Source organism: Bombus vosnesenskii, unplaced genomic scaffold (assembly GCF_011952255.1).
Source record: "Bombus vosnesenskii isolate JDL3184/JDL3185 unplaced genomic scaffold, Bvos_JDL3184-5_v1.1 scf7180000013883, whole genome shotgun sequence".
Lineage (NCBI taxonomy): Eukaryota > Metazoa > Arthropoda > Insecta > Hymenoptera > Apidae > Bombus > Bombus vosnesenskii.
The window spans coordinates 1,383,732-1,393,807 of record NW_022883264.1 but is presented as its reverse complement, the minus strand read 5'-3'; the positions used below and the strand labels follow the sequence as shown (position 1 = coordinate 1,393,807).

At 37.5% G+C, this 10,076-nt stretch overlaps 1 long non-coding RNA gene across 1 annotated transcript in view; it reads left to right on the top strand.

The window, feature by feature from the left end:
* The first annotated feature begins 5,402 nt into the window (after nt 1–5,402).
* LOC117239068 overlaps nt 5,403–10,076 on the top strand; it is a 53,203-nt gene continuing 48,529 nt past the window's right edge. The window contains exon 1 of the long non-coding RNA XR_004494347.1: nt 5,403–5,698. This is a non-coding gene — a long non-coding RNA (uncharacterized LOC117239068). The remainder of the gene's footprint in view (nt 5,699–10,076) is intronic.

Sequence of the window (10,076 nt, the reverse complement as noted above, 5' to 3'; positions counted from 1 at the left end):
GAGCTGTTTCAGGCGGCAGCTTTTTGCCGCTCCACGTTCGAACAATTGAAACCGCGGAAAATCCACAGGCTTTCGGCCCTCCTCGCGTTGCTTTTCGAAATTCGTGCAAGAGAACTGCGCGGTAGAAGTTTGGCACGACAGTACGAGCTGCTGCCCAAAGAAACGTGTCTGTAACTTGGTTCGTTACGGGGATATGCAGATGTAAAGGGAGTAGGGCGAATTCAACATTTTTTTTCGCCCACGAGTATTTGCTGGGAGACGAAGATTTTTATCGGCAACTTCGGCCAACGTCTCAGCTCTCCGCTGGTATTTTTTTTCTTACATAAAGTTGCAAAATAGCCGAGTGGTACGACGTTATCTAGCGGAACCTTGGTCGCTCGCGATCAGTCGAAGAATTATTTGGGATTGGCACTGGAATCGTCCGATTCTTGCACCAAACAAAATCGGCAGTGCATGAGAATATATAGGACTTGGACAAGTACGATTTCTTCAAACGAAGATTCTTACGCTTCGGAGTAGACGTTGCTCGTGACGGATACTATGTTTTCATATTAAGCTTGCGATTGATTTTGACGTTCGTTTGTACGTTATACTTCTATTCGGTGGGGAACTCATAGAGGAAAGTTGTCAGAGTATTTTTACCGTGCTGTGATTATGCAGAGTTACAAAGCGCATCGTTTAAATATTTGGGATTAATTTATTTTCGCTACGAACTTCTCGATATTGGAAACTCTTTATCGTTTACTGTCATGAATTTTAAATATTTTGTAAAATAAAAGGTAAAATAATATGGAAGGGCGGAGGGACTGGAAAGTTTACTCGTCACTATCAATTTCGTTTAATCCCTAAATGAAAGTGATGAAACGAACGAAGCATTTATTTCGGTTTGCCGTTTTGTTTTATTATTATTTTTAAATCAACCGAAGTATGTGTATAAACCTGTATAACTTATTAAAGTGATGCGCATTAAATGACAATTCATATTTCACCTGAAATGTTTCATGAAACTCGTCGATTAAAAAGCAATTTACGATTCTCAATACCATCTCTTCAATTAGACTACACACATTTCCATAAAATTAAATCCGTTTTTTAGCGTCTGAACAATGCTCGCAACTCCATTTTCATGGTTTTTTTTCTCTCCCCTTCTCTTTCCTCTTTTTTCTCTCTTTTTTTTTTTTTTTATCAAAACATTCGCCGTGAATTGTTTCAAATAATGTCAAACATGCCATACAGAACGCTATGGGATTATCTTTATGCTTGGGAAATTATTTTCCATTCGACCAATTTCGAACATTTAAACGACAATAAATAACGATCGTTACATTAAATAATTGCTTTTAATATGTGCACTGATATAATATGCCATAAATTTAATCTCATATCTCTGATATCATTAGGGAAATTTGATGAAGTAGGTGTACTATTACTTTTAATTGCTGCCCTGTATCTCGAAATTAACTTGCGCTGGTCGGGACGCCAGATATCCCTGGCACTGTGATTTTACTCTCGAAGATGGGTTTTACCACGTGCGATGATCGATCGTTCTTTATCATCGACGTATTACGAATTACAATTCCACCAAGACAATTGAAAGTTACGATACGACGTCTGGCAGATGGGAATTTTCTCTCGTAGAATAATTTAATATCTCTTTTGTCAAACATTTTGCGAACGAAAAGTTGGAAATAAAAATTAGTTGGCGAAATGTCCCGTCGAGATGTCCCGTTAAAATAACAACGAAACGATCGTGTAACATTTGCACGTTTTATAACCCAGTTTCAATTGGAAGCTTGTAATTATAAAAATGCAACGAGGATGATAAATCAGGCGATGGAATTCCTTTGAATTTCATAAAAAATACATCGAACTTGATAGATGCAATAAGAGGATGAATTACTCTAAATTCGATATTTTCCTCGTAACGTTTTATTTCGCAATTATTACATAAACAGACGTGCTTAATAAGAAAAATGCTCGGTTATATTTTATCGTAACATTTTCCTCAGTCCCATTGTTATTATAATGAATATATTATAATTAAATTACTATTATTAAACGTAATTGCGCGTTATTATTATAATTCTAGGAGTAGATAAAATAAATTCTCCTGTAAAAAATGGTTGCATGCAGAAACAGCATTTAGCCGTAGCTTTATTCTGCCTGATATCCTAACATTATAATGTCACGTGCACTAAACAAATGAAACTAAAAATTAAATACCACATTCTGTCATTCGTGAAGAGTTCACAAATCGTGGCTGGCGGAAAGTTTATTTAAAACAACACCTACCTTCGTAATCATATTTCTTCCCTATGCTCGTCTCGAACGTTATTTTCCCCCAGTCGTTTTCGTTACCTTCCCTTTAAACGTTTCTTCCAAATCATCCACCTTTTTACCCTCCTTCCACCCTTCGATACGTTGACCGCCTGGACACCGGTATTCAGGTGACAGCAAAGATCGTCGTAGGTATTTGAAAAGATATTCCATAATAATAAATTGTTAATTATTTTATTATTTATTTATTATTTATTATAATGCCCTTACATTACATATAATTCTATTACTCTAGCACTTCTATTAAATTGTTAATTAATAGTTAATTGTAACAATAGTTGAATGGTTATAAAATAAAAATACGAAAATGGTTTATTAAAAAATTTATTTAGAACGTAAAACTTTAAAGAATTCTATAGGAGGTTGGACAATGAGTCGTTGTTTTCTTCAAATTCTTTCGTGCCTTTGTTCGGCCCATTCGACGTCTTTTATTCGCATAACGTAGTTTGCACGCGCGTCTAATGCTCCTTCCGGAATCATTTTTTGTATTTTCAGACAAGCCAAATAATTTTCCAACTAACAATTGTCTAAATACTCTAATATTTATATTTCTCCTTGTTGCAATTTTGTAAACCGTCGAAGCGGTTGCAACAGAAATTGCCAGAAAGAATCGAATGCCAAGTTTTCCGTACCATTTGATTCCTTTTCTAATTGTCGTGGCATAGGAAACCATTTGGTCAGAATAATCTATACTTCCTTTCAATATACTCAACCATAGCTAGTGGTTTTAACCTTGCGAACAAACGAAACGAAAGATTCTTGAAACCGCCGCTCGAGCCTGACGGAGATTTCTTTGAAAAGACGCGTGCCAGTCGACGTATTAAACGCCACCTCGACTAATCCACAACTCTGGCCGCCAAGCGAGCCAATAATTAACCTGCTAAGAATCGTCAGTCTAATTTCCACCGTGCAGTCGCGCCACGCGCTTTACTTTTCCCACAGAGAATCATCGTGTTCACCTGCTTTGCATACGCACACGCAACGACGCGGACGCGGAGCAAACAGGTGAGCGAATTCAGCTGCACACGGGTCGGCGCATAGCCGCATAAATACGCGCAAATACGAGCAATAATAGACGAAGAGCGGCGTGTACGGGCGGCCAGGTTGAATTTTAAAGAGAGCCGCGTCATCTTCGTCCGCTGTTCGTAACCGCGTTATCCGCGTATTTGCTGTTGCATAGCCAACGTTGCGTACAAAGGCAGCAAAGCCTGGCTACGTGTGTGCGGCCAGATTATTATGTAGAGCGTCGTCCCCTAACACGTGTTCCCTCGTGTGCACATAAATACAGCTATAGACACAGGTGTGCGGGCAATAGCGTGTTATACGCGAGTGTGACAGTCTGTAGTTAGCTCGAGGAATCCCGGTGCTCGTCAACGTCGCCGTTTGTCATCGTCGTATCCCTTCCTCGCCCTTTTCTCTTCCGGTCTCGCTATTTTCCAATTTCTCTCTCGATCTTCTCGTTATTCTCAGCCACTGTCTCTGTTTCCCGGGCGAGAAGAAACAGAGAAACGAGCGGAAAACGTAACCACAGGCGATAACTGTGGCGATAAACAACAACACGTTGTTGTCCGCGGTCAGCATCGCGATTGTTTTTTGGAAACGGATTTCTCGGGGTCTGCGGGTTCGCCTCGATACAGAGTCGATTCTTTCATCTGTGTTCTACTCTGTTTACTGGGACTTACGCGTCCCCCGTTACGCGCGGAGCTCGGTCGTTTTCACTTTGTTTGAACGGGGCTGGATCGACGCTCGCGAAGGTACAATATCGCGGAACGTAAACACTCTGGACGAAAGCTATTGATAAAAATACGCCAGGCAACTGGAAACTGCGTAACTCGAAAACCTTTGTAAAATTATGCTGCGAAACGCTGCAGAGATCGGAGGAAGACTCGGTTCAACTGGAATTATTTATTTTAGACTGCAATTTCGAATGGCCAGGCTTCTGCGAGTCGAAGTTGAGCTTCGTAAGTGGTATACGCTGTGAAACACTCGCCAACAACGACAGAACATCGATATTGTCTTGTAATTCAGAATCTTGAACGATATATTTATTTTTTGCAATGGTACACACATATTTTCCCTCTGTTAATTTATATAAATTATTACACTGCTTCTCGACCTGATTTCTCATGATACTTTGTCAGATTTGCAAGCAACATCTTCCTTATTAACATATTTGCCAATATTATTATCGCACTTGTCACCCACAGGCTCCTCAAAGTTCGTATCGACGCAAGAATTTTCATTATTTTCAATATTTTCATTCGGGCACGTCGCATTAATTGTATTAGAAATATCTTTCTTATCCGTAGAATAAGATTCGAAAATAAATTCTCTAATATTATCGATGCTTCGTTTATTTTCTCTTATATTCTCGTTTGTTTCATCGTAACTGCAGATTTCTAATGCTTTCTAAGTCTACTGACTCTGCATCTCGAAACGTAGGTTGTCCGAAAAGTTTCTTTCGTTTTACGAGCAAATAATAGAAGCACAATGTATTTTATATTATTTTGTCGAATTGCACCGCGACGTTTCACAGACTTGGTTTCTCGTTTGTACGAAGTTGCATTGTCGTAAAACACACGTCTGCGAAAGAAAGACACTTTTCCGACAGCCTAAAGGAGATGGTTTTTCACGCAAGCTAATGGTTTTTCGTCGATCGAACGCGTAATTGCCATCGTCTCTCGCGTCTTTAACTTTCGTCGCGTAAAACGAGTTCCAAGAGGAAGCTTTAAACCGAATGTATTTGTACGAGGCTTCTGTACGTCGAGTTTCCGTTCGCTGAAGCTCCTTTACTCGGAAATTACGATAGAAAGCTGGATAACTCGAAGATTTTATACTCTCTTCCGCTGTGCTTCGCATTTTCTCCGATTTCCCGTCCACCGCAAACGTCTTCCATTGAAATCGAAATTTCGTAATCCGCTGCGTCCAAAAAAAAAAAAATATAAAACAACGTCCGTGTCGAGGGTCAGTGGATCGTCCGTCGTGTAGGACGCGAGCCGCGTCGCCTTTGTAGCAGGTACACAGTTTGTTTTCATTTTGAAAGAGCAATTAGACGTAAATCGTACAGTGTAAACAGGGAAGCGGTACGTGTCGTTCAAAGTCGTGAAAATTCGACGCGATCGTCCTACTCGTTTGTCTGTAGGGCACGAGCCAGTCGAGTTTCACCTTCGGTTTCGGTAACACGTTCTCGCAGTCGCGTTACGAATATTCGTCGCGAAATTTCTTCTAAACGATACGTTGCGTCGTTTTACCTTCCTATTAGCCGTTTTACCAATTCAGTGCCTTACGTTTCAAGAGCTGCGGCCCACGGACGAGCATCCCTGCACCACCGTGTTCCTGCGCTGGAAACGAGCCTCGGTTGGTAAGTCGTATTAACATTTATAATTAATATCGCGTTAATTCACGTCGAATACGTCGTAAAACGAAACTGCATTTGTCCGTTTCCGTGGACGAACGCACGCACGAGAAACACAGTAGATCGTCGTAGAACGCGATTAATACGTCGTACACGAATTCGCGTTACGGGAAATTGCGTTGTACTGGAATTTTTTTCCCTGTGACGTGCGAAATGTAAAATAACGCGTTTGCAACGATCGTTACTATGCCAAATTTTCTTTCCTATGCTTCATCGAATAGTATTTTAGAAATAAATGGCGTATGTACTTTAGCCGATTAAAATAGAAACGTATTTTCAATGCGTGCGAAGAATCTTTTATTTATTTATTTATTTATTTGTTTCATTGAAATTTAATAACAGCGTAATTATGCAAATTTGTCGTTTGAATTTTAACAACAGTGTAATTTATACAAATTTGTCGTTTGAATTTGTTCAAATCGGGTAATACTTTTACGATCTTTATTATTCGTTGCAACGTGTTCTTTTTGTTTTCAATCGTTCGAATAAATCTATTCTATGAATATTATTTTATTTATTATATGAAATTATCTATTTTATGAAAACAGTAGCCGCAATATCTCTTGTCGCGTTATAGAAACTGCGCTATACAGCAGCCACTGTATCCAAACTGATCCTGTCCATTTATCGACTATGTTTTTCGTTTATATTTCGATGATAATAGGAGTTTGTTGTTACTGGAAATTCCAAAGAAATTCCGAGGTGTCTTTTTTATGGTGTTTCTTAAATTTTATTGATAGTAGTAGGTTGTCCGATAAGTTTCTTTCGTTTTATAGGGAAATAATAGACGCACGTTGTTTTTAGTTTTATATTAGTTTATTGAATTATGCAGGAAAATAATAATAGAAATAGAACGAAAATGGATGATACGTAATTCAATAAAATAATATAAAACACAAATTATTGTTCGTCTATTATCGTCTTATGAATCGAAAGAAACTTTTCAGACAATTTAATAGGAGTTCGTTGTTACTGGAAATTCCAAAGAAATTCCGAGGTGTCTTTTTATGGTGTTTCTTAAATTTTATTGATAGTAGTAGGTTGTCCGATAAGTTCCTTTCGTCTTATAGGGAAATAATAGACGCACGTTGTTTTTAGTTTTATATTAGTTTATTGAATTATGCAGGAAAATAATAATAGAAATAGAACGAAAATGGATGATACGTAATTCAATAAAATAATATAAAACACAAATTATTGTTCGTCTATTATCGTCTTATGAAAGGAAAGAAACTTTTCAGACAACTTAATATTCTCCAGTTCTGTATCGAACGTTATAGAAACTTATAGAAAATGGAAAGGAGAGTTTTCACAATACGATTAGTCGAGTTTACGGCTGTTTCTCGTATTTGCTCGGTCGCCACTGTCACTGAATTCAATCAACGGTTCGTTCAATCGGCGAACTGAAATTTTGTTGCAGCGAATACAATTCAGATAAGTGGAGTTCTACAGTAGATTTTTAGAATTCGTTTAGCGCGACAATTTTTGTCGAATACCGCGAGCTTAGTTACGTTTCGATGAGCAAAATTCGTAATAAATTTTTGCGTTCGAAGATCACAGGAGGAGAAAACATGAACGAGCACGTTCGTCTTGATTTACTGTTCTCCATTCGAAGATGCCAGTGTTTTCTCGATTTCTAATTAAAACCGGAGATTAAGTAAAAAGCATAATCGTTAAGACAAGCAGCGTTTGAATGTTATTTAATACGAGAAATATTGTAAGAGCGTTAAAGCGAATGAAAAGAGTCGCGTTTAGCTTCGAAATGAAATAAAAAGACAATTTTCATATCGTACGATTGATCGACGACGTATTATTGTATTTTAAAACTATTTCGCTTAAAAAAAAAAAAAAAATAAAAATATAGAAAACGTGACTTTTCGTGTTCTCCACCTTTCGCCTATCTTTTTATCGACTGCGAGATATCTGGTCGTAAAAATCCATCGTTTGACATAACACGCGACCGTATTAAAATCAGAATTTCAATGTCGATACTCGTCGTATGCAAATGATGATAGAAATTTAATAATTCGATTCTAACGGTAGACAATGACATGAGATTTCCTGACGAAGAGTACTCGTTAATATTTCAATTCCAAATACTGATATTCATTATTCAGGAAAGTAAAGCACGCTCGGTTTTAAGTTTATAATCGATTCGCTCTTTTCGATCGATCGATAAATAAATTAGATGCTTGAAGAAATTATTATCGTCACGGATTAAAAATCCTTTTGGCTAATACAATGTGATTTCAAATGGATAGTTTCTTAGGCAAATGTTTCTACAGGGTTGTAGATTATTTTTCGAAGATTTACAGAATTTTGTTTAATTCTGTTGGTATATCTAAATAAAAATGAATTTTCTCAAGTTCGTTATTCTGAAAATTAATTTATATATTTGATATTTACGTACAATTTTAATATTTAATATTCATATACAATTAATATATAAGCTATATATATTTAATATTTGTATAGAATATTAATATACAATAAATTATGTATTCAATATTTACAGTTTAGAATTTGTTAAGATTTTTACGACAAGTATAATCATTTGCCTATTGAGCTCGTTTAATGACACGGGTAGACATAGAAAATGCACAATTTCTTTATATTTCTTTCTACTATACCAAGGCTATAACAAAAGGTAGGGAAAAGTAAGAAGAAGCAACAGGAAGATTCGTCTGGTCTAGGATTTAATTTTAATTTTTCTATTAATATGGAATTAGAGAATTATTTTCATGTACGTATACATGAAAATTGCACCCTCGTTTATGATTATCAGAACACGAATATTAGGAAATTAATGAAGCTTAAAGAGTTAAATTTAAGTGGACAAACCTGAACAGAAATTCTTCTCAGTCTGTGAATATTTCAATAAATATTTCAATAAATATTTCAGTTCAGATATTTTGTTTTTCCACACACATTTAAATTTCCACTAAAATTCATAGACATCCTCGGTAGCTTGATTAGATCGTTAATTAACGACTACGATAGTTTCTGAATTTTATTTTCCACTTTACGTTTCACACAGTGAGTAAGGTCAGTAAGTAATCGATAAATTGAAAAGTACAAGCGTACAAAACTGAAGTGTCTTTGGAAAATAATATTTCGTTTAGTAAATAATGTTATTTATTGAACGAAACGTGTTAAGCGTACCACCGTACTATCTCGCGAAGCTCTGCAATATTCGAATTTGAATGTTTCGAAGACTCGTTGACCGGCGATAAAAAGAATTTCGTATTTTAAGAGACGATGCAAGCCCGTTACGTAGTTTTCTTAAGAATGTCGTAGTAAGTGGCAGTGCAGATTTTCTTATTTGATAGAATAATTGAAGCAGATTTATCTCTCCGCACACGACTGGGGCACATGCTACTCGCCTAATTTAGAGAACTGATCGCGTAACATAGAAATACTGCGCGAATTGTTCCCATAATTGTGCCATTGATTTTCCCGCATTTTAAAAGAATTCGAAAATGCGCATAAAAAATATCAAATATGCAAAATATCTCGCGTTCTAACTATCCAACAAACAAGACAATTTTCTATCAAGATTCTTTACCTTTACGTCCAATTACATTCTGAGAGATACGAATTTGCATAAAAATCCGCAGCATAGCGTACTTCACGTAAACAGCGTTCTCAAGCAAAAGGAAATTTTATTTCCGGACGATACCCGCAGTGGCCCATTTTTCGCTCGCGCTCTTCCATTAAAATTGAAAACCATTGAACTACGATCGTTCCGAGGACAACAATGCCAGCTCGATGATCACACGTTCCGTGAAGCCAGCAGATTCCGCAACGCTTATGAACGAGAATGGAAATACCGCGGTGTCCAGGATAAACCAAACTCTTGTTACAAGAAGAGCAACAAGCTAAGCTCCTTGATCCGGGACCAACCACGTAACAACGTTACACGGGGAGCGGAGTAAACGCGAGAGGACAGCAGACGTGGTGAAATAGTTGATGGACTATACAGTACATAGCGTGATACAGGTGCACGGGACACGTGTTCTTGTGCGACTCGACAAGATCGTCGGATTCCTGGCGAGAAAGCGAAACGCGACGACCACGACAATACGCCTCGTTGGTCGTATCGAACGAACTGTGCTTTACATCTGTCACGGTATCTGTACCGCGTCAAGTGACTTTGCTTTTATTACGATTTTCCTGTACAACGTGCGAAATTCGTTTGAAATTCATTTGGCCCGCGTAAGACGTTTCGTACGGCGGGAAAATTGTTTTCTCGATTGATCGACGAGGTAAAATGGTCCTGTGCCAAGACACAGAGGCCGTTGGTCGATTTGATGGAATCGTTGCG